Consider the following 12,254-nt stretch of genomic DNA (forward strand, 5'->3'; position numbering starts at 1 on the left):
CATGCACTGCGGTACCGCCCTCCTGCACTGCACTGCAGAAAGCTTGTGTAACATTGGAGAGGAGAGACAGTCAGCAGGCAGTACAGAGAGGAGACAGTCAGCAGGCAGTACAGAGAGGAGACAGTCAGCAGGCGGCGGTACAGAGAGGAGACAGTCAGCAGGCGGCGGTACAGAGAGGAGACAGTCAGCAGGCGGCGGTACAGAGAGGAGACAGCACTCAGCAGGCGGCGGTACAGAGAGGAGACAGTCAGCAGGCAGTACAGAGAGGAGACAGTCAGCAGGCGGCGGTACAGAGAGGAGACAGCACTCAGCAGGCAGGACACCATGGTGTGACTGATCATTAATGGTGAGTGCTGTGAGCAGGGTGAGGGGCTTGACGTCCTGATGACTCCATCCTGCCCTGAGAATTCGTTACAATGTATCAGTGGCGGGTGCTCAGCTCTCAGCCTCGCTACAGTGTGACGAACCCTCTGCTGTGACAATGGAGCACAGGTGCAGGGAGGGAGAGTGGTCGCATGTAATGTGCATGGTCTTCAATGTCTTATCTTCTGGGTGGTCTCCTGCTGCCCCCCATGATGTGATCTGAGCTCCAGGGGTGTGACGCCTCCATAGAAGATGGCGGAGGAGGCGCGGACCGATCTCCTTATTATACAGGGAAATGTAGAACAAGTTTTACAACATTAGATTTTTTTTTCATGTTTTTCTTTGCAGCTTGCCGGTATGTGGCTCGCAAAATAGCCGGAGGGGGCGAGGCGGAGAAGGTGGCGGCCCACGGGTCCACGAAGCCATCATGTGTTCTGCGCCAAGGTAACAGCACACATCGGTGCAGCCGTCCTATACCTTCACCCTAAATAATAAGGCTAGGTTCACATTGCGTTAATGTGTGCACGTTAACGGACAGCGTTGCACGGGGAAAATGTCGCAATTAACGCCGTGCAACGGGTCCGTTAGCGCACCCATTGACAGCAATGTGAAGTTTTCCTGTAGCGCATCGCCTTTTTCGGTTCGCGCTAGCGATGTGCCGTTCTCCTGTGGCGCGCCCGAGGTTCGTTCCCCGCTCTCGCAGATCGGGGATCTGCGAGAGCGGGGACGTTACCGCGACCCCTAAACGCGGCCCCTAAATAAACATTGCGTGCGCAATCCGCTAGCGCTAAACGAATTGCCCTAACGCAATGTGAACCTACAGGATACAGCAGGGGCCACAACGCCGAACTGTCACCCAGCCTGCTGCCTCCACTAGGGGGCGCTCACTGCACACACATTTTACTAGCTGTACACGTCCTGATACAGGCAGCTCCCCCTAGTGGTGACTGCAGGCTATAGGATTTATCACCTGACCCTATCTATGTATGAAAACAAGTTCTGTAATTTGGTGGACAGAACCAAATTGCCGCACACTTATAAGGCCTGACATGAACATCTTCTATCTGGATCCCTGCGTTCCCGTGCGTGCAGCCTATAACTGACGCCCTGATGCTGTTACTGTGGTGTGACCAGTCTCTGCTGCTGTGTCATGCCTCCTCTGCAAAATGGTAGTGCATGCAGAGAGCATCAGTGGCCACAAGGGGGCAGTGCTGTACATCATAGTATTAAAGGGACTCTGTCACCCCCTACGGCCGTTAGAAACTAAAAGAGCCACCTTGTGCAGCAGTAATGCTGCATTCTGACAAGGTGGCTCTTTTAGTTATTGGTGCAGTCAAAGCAGAAATAAAGCGTTTTATAATTAAAGGGAACCTATCACCCCGTTTTTTAAAGATTAGATAAAAATAGTGTGAAATAGGGGCAGAGCTGGGCTTTACATTAGTGCCTTTTTGGTGCCTTTACACCCCCGTTAGGCTGCCGAAATACCTTAGTGAAGTGGCCGTTTTGTCCTGTCACTCAAGTTGGTCAGGTCGGATGGGCGTGGTCACAGCGCTGTTTGTCCCCCAGGATCCTGCTCATCATTACGTTGGTGGCGTAGTGGTGTGCGCATGTCCAGCAGGCGAATCCACTGCCCAGGAGATGAATAACGGCGCGGTCTTCGCTATTCAGCCGTTTACCGGTGGGCGCGGCCATCTTTCCTGTGGCAGCGCCTGCACAGATGGAGCGCTCTGCTGCCCGGGGCTTCAGGAAAATGGCCGCGGGATTCCGCGCGTGCGCAGATGGAGATCGCTGCTGCACGAGGTGGCTCTTTTAGTTTCTAACGGCTGGAAGGGGTGACAGAGTCCCTTTAAACATTTATTACTATGATCTACACGACTTCCCTCTTGTGGCCACCATTGCTCACTGCAAGCACTATTTTATTTTTTATTTTTTTTAGTTATTTTTATTTTTTTATTATGTGGGTGATGCTTAGGGGATGGGGTGTAAATTATAGCAGAAAAAAAAAATCCTCATGTACCAGTCGTGACTTGTATTGATTAAGATTATTGTACTTGTTTTTACTATGTATACCCTTCCTCACATGTAAAGCGCCATGGAATAAATGGCACAATAATAATAAATATACTTTTTTTTTTCTGCTATAATTTATGCCCCCATCCCCTAAGCATCACCCACATATTAAAAATGGCATGAGCGACCATAGAATATTATAAGCTTTTGCAACCGTATAATACCCCTATTCTAGTGGATATACTCAATGATATTTATCTTAAAGGGGAGGTGGTGGAGGGCTTTCATGAGGCCCACACAATTCTTATACCCAAACCAAATAAAGATCCCCTTGATGTGGGCTCCTTTCGCCCTATTTCACTAATGAATGTAGACTATAAACTTTTAGCTAAGATATTGGCGAATAGAATGCAGGTATTTCTGCCACAGGTATTGACACCCTCACAGTTGGGGTTTTCGAGGGGGCGACACTCGACCTTAGGGGTCCGATTGGCGGTAGCGGCTACGGTTATGGCCAAACAACAAAACTATCCCCGGACAATGCTTCTCAGCCTTGATGCGGAGAAAGCGTTTGATTCGATCTCATGGAAATTTTTAAATACAGTATTGCGCTACAGGGGTTTTGGAGAGACTTTTCTGGGATTTTTGCAGAATATTCAACGTGGCGCGGCTACTAGACTTTGGGTGAACAACTTGATGTCTCCTCAGATTAATTTGGAAAGAGGGGCGAGACAGGGATGCCCGATATCGCCCTTATTGTTCAACCTGGCTTTGGACCCTTTCTTACAGTATCTCCATGGCTGGACGGGTCTTGAGGGCATACGATGTGGGGCGACAGAAATTAAGATTGTGGCCTTTGCCGATGACTTATTGATCTTCCTGTCAAACCCGCGGGAGTCTCTGGGCCCGCTCCTTAGAACAATAGAACAGAAGGGGGCGTTGGTGGGTTTCACCATAAATGTTGGTAAATCTGAGGCAATGATGCTCTCTGGGCCTTCTGAACCACGTTGGACACAGGAACACTCTTTGCGCTGGAAGACTCACTCCTTGACTTATCTGGGGGTTCAGATCACGAGAGACCCGGCAAAACTTTACAAAACTAACCTGCAAACATACATCACCTCATTACAGGACGAGTTGACAGCATGGGAAAAGTTTACCTTGTCCTTCATAGGCCGGGCAAATTTGATAAAAATGATCTCATTTCCCCGATTATACCTATTCAATGTCCTGCCATTTTATCTGAGACCAGTGGATGAACATAATATTAACCGTCTGTTTCGCAGATTTGTTTGGCAGGGGAAGAGGCCCAGAATAGGATTCCACACCCTCACACAAACCCGAACCAGTGGCGGAGTGAATTTCCCAGACATTAAGCTGTATAACCTGGCAGCAAACATGCGAATTCTCCGAGACTGGTTGAAGGGTACCTCTACATACTCAGCTCTAGCGGTTGAAACATTACTAATGGGAGGTAGGTCACTGGTAAACGTACTACATGAGCCTTACACATTGATGCCCCAGGAGCTGAGAGCCAATCCTCTGTTTACAACAATTTGGCGGTCTTGGGCGGTCATACGTCGTAGATTAAAGCTATCACTACGGGTGTCACTGGCACAGACGTTTTGTACTAATTCTAGGTTTCAGGCAGGGAAGGCACACCACATTTTTCATGGTTGGCAAACACTAGGCCTGGGCAGGGTGGGAGACATAGTGGATGTACATTCCAAAAAGGTCCTTACCTTCAACCAGGCGACACTTTTATTTGATTTCATCAATACACCCTTTCCACTTCATGCAACTACAGAGCTGTGTGACAAGTGTTACTTGTGGCTTCAGTGATAATGACTGGCAGGATAGGCTGATAACTAAACTTACCACATGCAAGCTGACGAAAAGGCTTGTGTCAGACTACTATACATTCCTAAGAACTGAGACCGAGAGGGAAGAACATTCCACAGGAATAATGAAGTGGCAGCTTAGTGACCCGTCATTAACACCTACTCTGATTCTACAAATGTTGAGGAACACGCTTAAATTTACACCGTTTACATCTTATTGGGAAATGGCGTTGAAGATTGTGCATAAATCCTATATCTCGCCAAGGCGCAACTTTCTTATGGGTAATATACCGAGTCCGATCTGTTCCAGGTGTGGAGAGGTCGAGGCAGACATGTTCCACTGTTTATGGGCTTGCTCACAAATCCAACAATTTTGGCAACGCATACTTGTATTTACTCATACGCATACACCATATAGAGTGGCTCTTACCCCAGCCTGGGCTCTTTTCGGGTACATTACTAATGAAGGGGTTGTGATCCCCACTCATGGTAGAAAATTCCTATACATGATTTCGGCCTCGGCCCGGAAAACGATTTTACAAACCTGGCTGGCACCTAATGTGCCCACCCTGAGGATCTTCCTGGACAAACTCTCCTTCCTATTTAGGATGGATTGGGTGGAAGCATCCCTTCAGAAAGAACTAAAAACCCAAAATTTTTTTGAACTATGGCAGCCACTTATACCCATCCTTCCAACGCATATACAACAGAGGCTCAAACAATGCTTCTGTACAACTACATGGTTCCTGGAACAGGCGGTAGCGGGCCGAACACCCTTGTGAGCGGAGTGGTCTCCTAAATAACACATTGGGCGAAGTGCGGAGCCGTGTGTTTCCCCCTCCCTTCCCCTCCCTTCGACTTTCCCTAATCTGTTTGTTGACCCCTCCCCCCTCTTTTTTGTTTTTCATTTTTTCTTCAGCTATAACTTCCCCTCTCTCACCATTTGGGGTTATCTAGTTACAGAGTGGTAGTCCACTCGTATTGTATTTCCATGTTGAATTCTATGTTTTTAGCCTTATGTTTATCTTGATTGAGAGGTACTTTGCCTTTAATTTGCAAATTGGAACGCTAAAATAGCTACCGTCTTTAATAATGGGCTTCTGTAATACCGGAAAGAGGGAGGTAATTCCGTGTACCTATGTTTGTATGTTAATATGCTAATGTTGAAAATGTTTAATTGAAAATGTTTAATAAAAACAGTTTGGAAAAAAAAAAAAAAATGGCATGAGCAGTGTATAGGAAGCAAGACTGGCAAACTGATGCTGTATGGCACTGGATCAGGCAGTGTTGTTTGGGCTCTATAATAAGGTGATTATATATGAACTGTCACTTTATGGTAAAGTATTTGGAGTCTTCATGGAACCTATGGTGGCACTGGCTAAGTGTTCGTCCCATCCACTCGGCGACACTGACAGCTCGTTTAGGCTATGTGCACACATTGCAGATTTCCTGGGGATCCGCAGCGTGTTTTTCCCGCTCAGAAACGCTGCAGATCTGCAAGTGATTTACAGTACAATGTAAATCAATGGCAAAAGAAAATGCTGTGCTAATGGTGCGTAAAAATCTGCACGGAAAACGCAGCTGATTCAAAAAAGGACCATGTCACTACTTTGTGCAGATCTTCTGCATTTCTGCACCCATTCCATAATAGAAATCTGCAGGGGTAAAAAAAAGGAAGAAATCCGCACAAAAATCTGCAACGTGTGCACATACCAAAAAAAGCGCAGATTCTGACTTGTGTTTTCTGCCAAGAAATTCAGAATCTGCAAGGTGTGCATATAGCCTAAGGCTATGTGCCCACCTTGCGGACTCGTGTGCTGAAAAATCCGCAGGTAAAACGCACTTTGTTTTTTTTGTGCGGATTTCACCGTTTGTTTTACACCTGCAGATTCCTATAAAGGAGTAGGTGTAAAACGCTGCGGAATCCGCACAAAAAATTGACATGCTGCCTAAAATACAACGCAGCATTTCTGCTCGTTTTTTTCCGCAGCATGTGCACTGCGGATTTGGTTTTCCATAGGTTTACATGGTACTGTACAACACATTGAAAACTTCTGCAGATCCGCAGCATCAAATCTGCAATGTGTGCACATAGCTTAAGTCTCTTCAGCATTTCCCTTTTTGGTGAGCGGCTCCATCTTTCCTGCATTGTCTATTGGAGTCAGTTGTGGTCTGACATCCACCTCCTCTTATCTGAGGCTCCTCTGTGTCGGGCTGCCCATCTTGTGTGCCCGCTCGGGTGTGTCCCCGCTGTTGTGTATATTATTATAGTTGCTTCACATTTACATCACCTTTTTTCTATTATATAGGATGCAAGAAGGACAGCGCCGTCATGTCACCTGCGGCTACCACCCCGTTAACTTCTGACACCACAGAAGGGTCCTCGGGCGTCTCAATGTCTGCAGCTCCTTCCAATAATCTGGCACGATATTAGGTGACAGCGCCCCAAGCAAAGAAGCCGAAAAATGTGATGGTGGCTGCAAAAACCTTCTGTTCCCAGCGCAGCAGCCGAATGATCCTCCGCCCCACAGCCCCTGTGTCCAGAGGTGGGGAGGGGGTGAGACCGAGCGCTGCTGTGTGCCCGAATAAAGGTCTAATGCCCCAATCCGCCATGTCAGAGCCATTTGTTATATGTAGATCGGACGGGGGCTTTATGCAATGAGCTTTTTATTTAGAAACTGACAACTGAAGATTCCAGAAATATTTACATTAAAATCACAAAATAATAAAGGAAATAAATGTTGTTACATCACTTTACACATTAGGAAACATTGACCATATCCATGGATGTTCCTCCCAGGTCACATTACCCGGGTTCCTCTTTATATCCTTCTTATATACAGCCTTGAGACGTTCTAGATCCATCGTCTCCGGTATATGGGGGCACTCTAACAGCAGATGCTCCATCGTCTCCGGTATATGGGGGCACTCTAACATCAGATGCTCCATCGTCTCCGGTATATGGGGGCACTCTAACAGCAGATGCTCCATCGTCTCCGGTATACGGGGGCACTCTTAGCAGATGCTCCATCGTCTCTAGTGTATGGGGGTACTCTAACAGCAGAGGCTCCATCGTCTCTAGTATATGGGGGCACTCTAACAGCAGAGGCATGCCTGCGCATATTTGTCGGATTTTTTACGCCTCCAAAAATGCAACATATGTTCGCCGCACCCCGGGAAAAGACATACACAAAAGCATGTCCATGCGTACACCATGTCACATATATGTACGCATGATGCATGCAGATGTATGCTGTTCAAACGCTGCGCTCACAAACACAAATGTGAAACCTGCCTTACCTGGCAAAATGCCTGTACAGTTGTGAAGTGCAGGGAAGTCGACCATGTAGCTGCAGACTGCCAGAACATCAGGTACTACCTCTGTGGACAACCTTCACATGGGACTGTGCAGACGCATGGCACAATGGTGCTATATAAATAATAATATCTGCAGGACTTTCCTCATGGGAAGTTGGTGGCAGGGGCAGAGGCTCTGGAGGAGGAGGCCAGAAAGTCACAGACACTACTGACACTCCATTAACACCAGAGCAGCAGTGTTCAGAGGGTGCATAGGTTATATGGAGGTTGTCCCTCAGGTCCAGCAGTCGCAAGATGCTCCCACTTCAGTATCAGCATCTGTATCTGAAGAAAATGGCAATCTGAGTAAAGGGAACAAAAAGGAAAAGACCTCTCATAAACCTGAGGAGAATGACACCGGTCAAAGTGCCAGGAAGAAGGTCCAGAGTTCTGCAGGTGTAATGGTCGTGTCTAATAGGTTTGATGTTATGTCTGAGTCTGACAGGAAAAAACTAAAACCAAGCGGATGTGCTTCTGCATAGCTCCTGATAATCCCCTATTTCAGCTACTTCAGCTTACTTATTTGGGGTATATTTGGTCCTAAAACCTGTAAGAATATGCCTGGACTGGGAAATAATAAGATAAAAGATGACACATAAAAAAAATTCCTTTGCCGAGACAGGGAGGTACCGGAGGGAAGCCTAATGGAGGCCTGCGTTCTCATGAGGTAAAAGTGACTGGACATTTACCTCATAAATTGGATCACTGCCAAACCCAACGGTATCAAAGCCTTATAGATCTTAGGGTACCGTCACACAGTGCCATTTTCATCGCTACGACGGCACGATTCGTGACGTTCTAGCGATATCGTTACGATATCGTTGTGTCTGACACGCTACTGCGATCCGGATCCCCGCTGAAAATCGTACGTCGTAGCAGATCGTTTGAAACTTTCTTTCGTCGTCTAGTGTCCCGCTGTGGCGGCATGATTGCATCGTGTGACACAGGTTGTATACGATGTGGGCACAGTAACCAACGGCTTCTACATCGCAAATACGTCATGAAATTATCGCTCCAGCGCCGTGTATTGCAACGTGTGACCGCAGTATACGACGCTGGAGCGATAATCATACGACGCTGCAACGTCACGAATCGTGCCGTCGTAGCGATGAAAATGGTACTGTGTGACGGTACCCTTAGAATCATTTGTAATAAAGACTCCTGCTCTTATTGTGGCTCTGATATCAGCTTATATTGACCGGGGGGGGGAAGGTGGGTGAGCACGACGGACACTGAGACTGTGATGCTGCAGATGAGAAAAACCGATGATGTTGCAAGGTTTCCTGACCATACCGAGGCTCCGGTGCCGGCTGACAGAGATTTGAGGAGGCGACGGCAGACTGTGGTGGTTCCTGGAACTGTGCCAGTTGACACAGACCTGAGGAGATGCCGGGGAGCAGCGAGAATTCCTGGTAATGTGACGCAACAGAGGAGAGAGCGGGATGAATCGACATCTACAGCACTACACAGACTCTTCAGGTTCTCCTCTGCTTATCATGACTCAGGAGGAAGCCTCAGACATGACGCCCCGGAATTCATCCCAAAGGTAATAGAAGGTGAGGGAGTCTAACAATGGTGATAAAGGGGGAAGGGAGTGCTGCAAAGCAGGAAAGCCTGTCAAAGGAGTTCCATTCTGACAGGATAATGAGAGAAATCAAATATAAAAGAGGAGGAGGAATAAAACGTGGTTTTTCTTTTTCACAACTGCTGTGGTGCTGTCCCTCTTTTATATTTGATTTGGACTTGGACACCGGGATGGATCCCCTGGTAAGGACGTGCACCCTGATATCCATAGAGATGTTATTTTTCAAATCTCATTTATAAGGGTGCGGCTGGACTACTATTCTGTTAGGATAATGAGAGAATCCTCAGAGGCTCATCATATACAGCAGGTCCCAGAGGGGAAGGTTATCTTGTTTACACAAAATGAAGGAAAACACAGAAAGATAAGCAGAATACCAATACTTAAATCCAAAATTCCTCATCAACCACCTAATATATTGAGCTATAACACTACTAAAGGACACATGACTAAACTATAGTTAAACGGGGCCAAACGTCTACCTAATGGGAATGATGTAAGTTTGCAACTTGGTTATTTACTAGGAGAAGATACCCTTTGTAATTCCATACATTTTACCAGAGACTACAATTTGGAGAAAATTAAAGGGATGCTTCCCAATGTAACTTCCTGCTCTCCTGAATATGCTAAAGAAACAATAAATACCTTCTCCAAAGACGAATATATTTTATCTCATAAAGATTTAGAAAATAATTTGGATCAATCAAATGGGTCCCTCAACTTATTGGGACATTTGGAGAGTATTCACTCTGAGGAATTTTTTGAAGAGATGGATTCTTTTGGTTATATAGGTGGTTATTCATCCGACGACATAGATCCCGATGATATCTCATCCTTATATTCATATTCATTTCCTTCCTCAGAAGATTCAAAAAGTTGTGAAAATTCTGAAACCATAGGAGAATTTCCACAAAAAAATGATTCTGGAAAATTGGTACAAAGAGAACTAGAAGGGCAACGCGCTGCTCATAATTCATTAATAGACAATACGAGCCACTGAGGATCATCCATCAGAAAATTTGATGATCAACATGTGCAAGGCCCTTTTATTATTGGTGAATATTCTAAGAAAAGATTCTATTAAAGATGACAACTCAAAAATATCTTCTGAAAGTGAAACAGAATTTGTTGATTCTACGCATTTGAATATAGCTAAGGCATCCGAGACTTCCATCAAGAAACTTTTTAAAGATACTTTTTCGCACATACAGTTGTGGCCAAAAATATTGACACCCCTGCAATTCTGTCAGATAATACTCAGTTTCTTCCTAAAAATGATTGCAAACACAAATTCTTTGGTATTATTATCTTCATTTAATATGTCTTAAATGAAAAAAACACAAAAGAGAATGAAGCAAAAAGCAAAACATTGGTCATTTCACACAAAACTCCAAAAATGGGCCAGACAAAAGTATTGGCACCCTCAGCCTAATACTTGGTTGCACAACCTTTAGCCAAAATAACTGCGACCAACCGCTTCCGGTAACCATCAATGAGTTTCTTACAATGCTCTGCTGGAATTTTAGACCATTCTTCTTTGGCAAACTGCTCCAGGTCCCTGATATTTGAAGGGTGCCTTCTCCAAACTGCCATTTTTAGATCTCTCCACAGGTGTTCTATGGGATTCAGGTCTGGACTCATTGCTGGCCACCTTAGAAGTCTCCAGTGCTTTCTCTCAAACCATTTTCTAGTGCTTTTTGAAGTGTGTTTTTGGTCATTGTCCTGCTGGAAGACCCATGACCTCTGAGGGAGACCCGGCTTTCTCACACTGGGCCCTACATTATGCTGCTAAATTTGTTGGTAGTCTTCAGACTTCATAATGCCATACACACGGTCAAGCAGTCCAGTGCCACAGGCAGCAAAGTAACCCCAAAACATCAGGGAACCTCCGCCATGTTTGACTGTAGGGACCGTGTTCTTTTCTTTGAATGCCTCTTTTTTTCTCCTGTAAACTATGTTGATGCCTTTGCCCAAAAAGCTCTACATTTGTCTCATCTGACCAGAGAACATTCTTCTGAAACGTTTTAGGCTTTTTCAGGTAACTTTTGGCAAACTCCAGCCTGGCTTTTTTATGTCTCCTGGGTCTCCTACCATACAGTCCCTTTTCATTCAGACGTCGACGGATAGTACGGGTTGACACTGTTGTACCCTCGGACTGCAGGGCAGCTTGAACTTGTTTGGATGTTAGTCGTGGTTCTTTATCCAACATCCGCACAATCTTGCGTTGAAATCTCTTGTCAATTTTTCTTTTCCGTCCACATCTAGGGAGGTTAGCCACAGTGCCATGGGCTTTAAACTTCTTGATGACACTGCACACGGTAGACACAGGAACATTCAGGTCTTTAGAGATGGACTTGTAGCCTTGAGATTTCTCATGCTTCCTCACAATTTGGTTTCTCAAGTCCTCAGACAGTTCTTTGGTCTTCTTTCTTTTCTCCATGCTCAATGTGGTACACACAAGGACACAGGACAGAGGTTGAGTCAACTTTAATCCATGTCAACTGGCTGCAAGTGTGATTTAGTTATTGCCAACACCTGTTAGGTGCCACAGGTAAGTTACAGGTGCTGTTAATTACACAAATTAGAGAAGCGTCACATGATTTTTCGAACAGTGCCAATACTTTTGTCCACCCCTTTTTATGTTTGGTGTGGATTTATATCCAATTTGGCTTTAGGACAATTCTTTTTGTGTTTTTTTTCATTTAAGACAAATTAAATGAAGATAATAATACCAAATAATTTGTGTTTGCAATCATTTTCAGGAAAACACTGAGTATTATCTGACAGAATTGCAGGGGTGTCAATACTTTTGGCCACAACTGTAGCTGATGCTACACTCTCAAATATTAAAGGGGCATCTAACAGATCTTCCGATGTCACAGAAATAATTAATTCCTCATACAAAATTTACGAGACTTCACACACTATAGGAATGACAACCTCAGATTCATTGGAAAACATCCAGAAGTATATTACTTCCTTCAGAAACAGTCTAGCTAATTTGGAAGACTTCAAAAGGAAAAACAATGTGAAGATCAGAGGGATTCCGAAGTCGGTCCAAAACTTCCAGTTAAGGGATTACATTTCTTCGCTAATTACTC

General features: G+C 45.3%; 1 long non-coding RNA gene across 3 annotated transcripts; it reads left to right on the forward strand.

Annotated features, from left to right (window-relative positions):
• Positions 1 to 39: 39 nt before the first annotated feature.
• LOC143806131 (uncharacterized) lies at positions 40 to 6,819 on the forward strand. 3 transcript variants are annotated; one of them, XR_013221398.1, is made up of 4 exons: positions 40 to 104; positions 162 to 346; positions 712 to 807; positions 6,524 to 6,819. It is a non-coding gene; the product is annotated as an uncharacterized LOC143806131 (long non-coding RNA). The 3 variants fall into 3 exon arrangements; XR_013221399.1 differs by lacking the exon at positions 40 to 104 and adding an exon at positions 116 to 131; XR_013221397.1 differs by having other exon boundaries at positions 81 to 346.
• Positions 6,820 to 12,254: the final 5,435 nt, after the last annotated feature.

This window comes from Ranitomeya variabilis, chromosome 2 (assembly GCF_051348905.1).
Source record: "Ranitomeya variabilis isolate aRanVar5 chromosome 2, aRanVar5.hap1, whole genome shotgun sequence".
In the NCBI taxonomy this organism is placed as follows: domain Eukaryota; kingdom Metazoa; phylum Chordata; class Amphibia; order Anura; family Dendrobatidae; genus Ranitomeya; species Ranitomeya variabilis.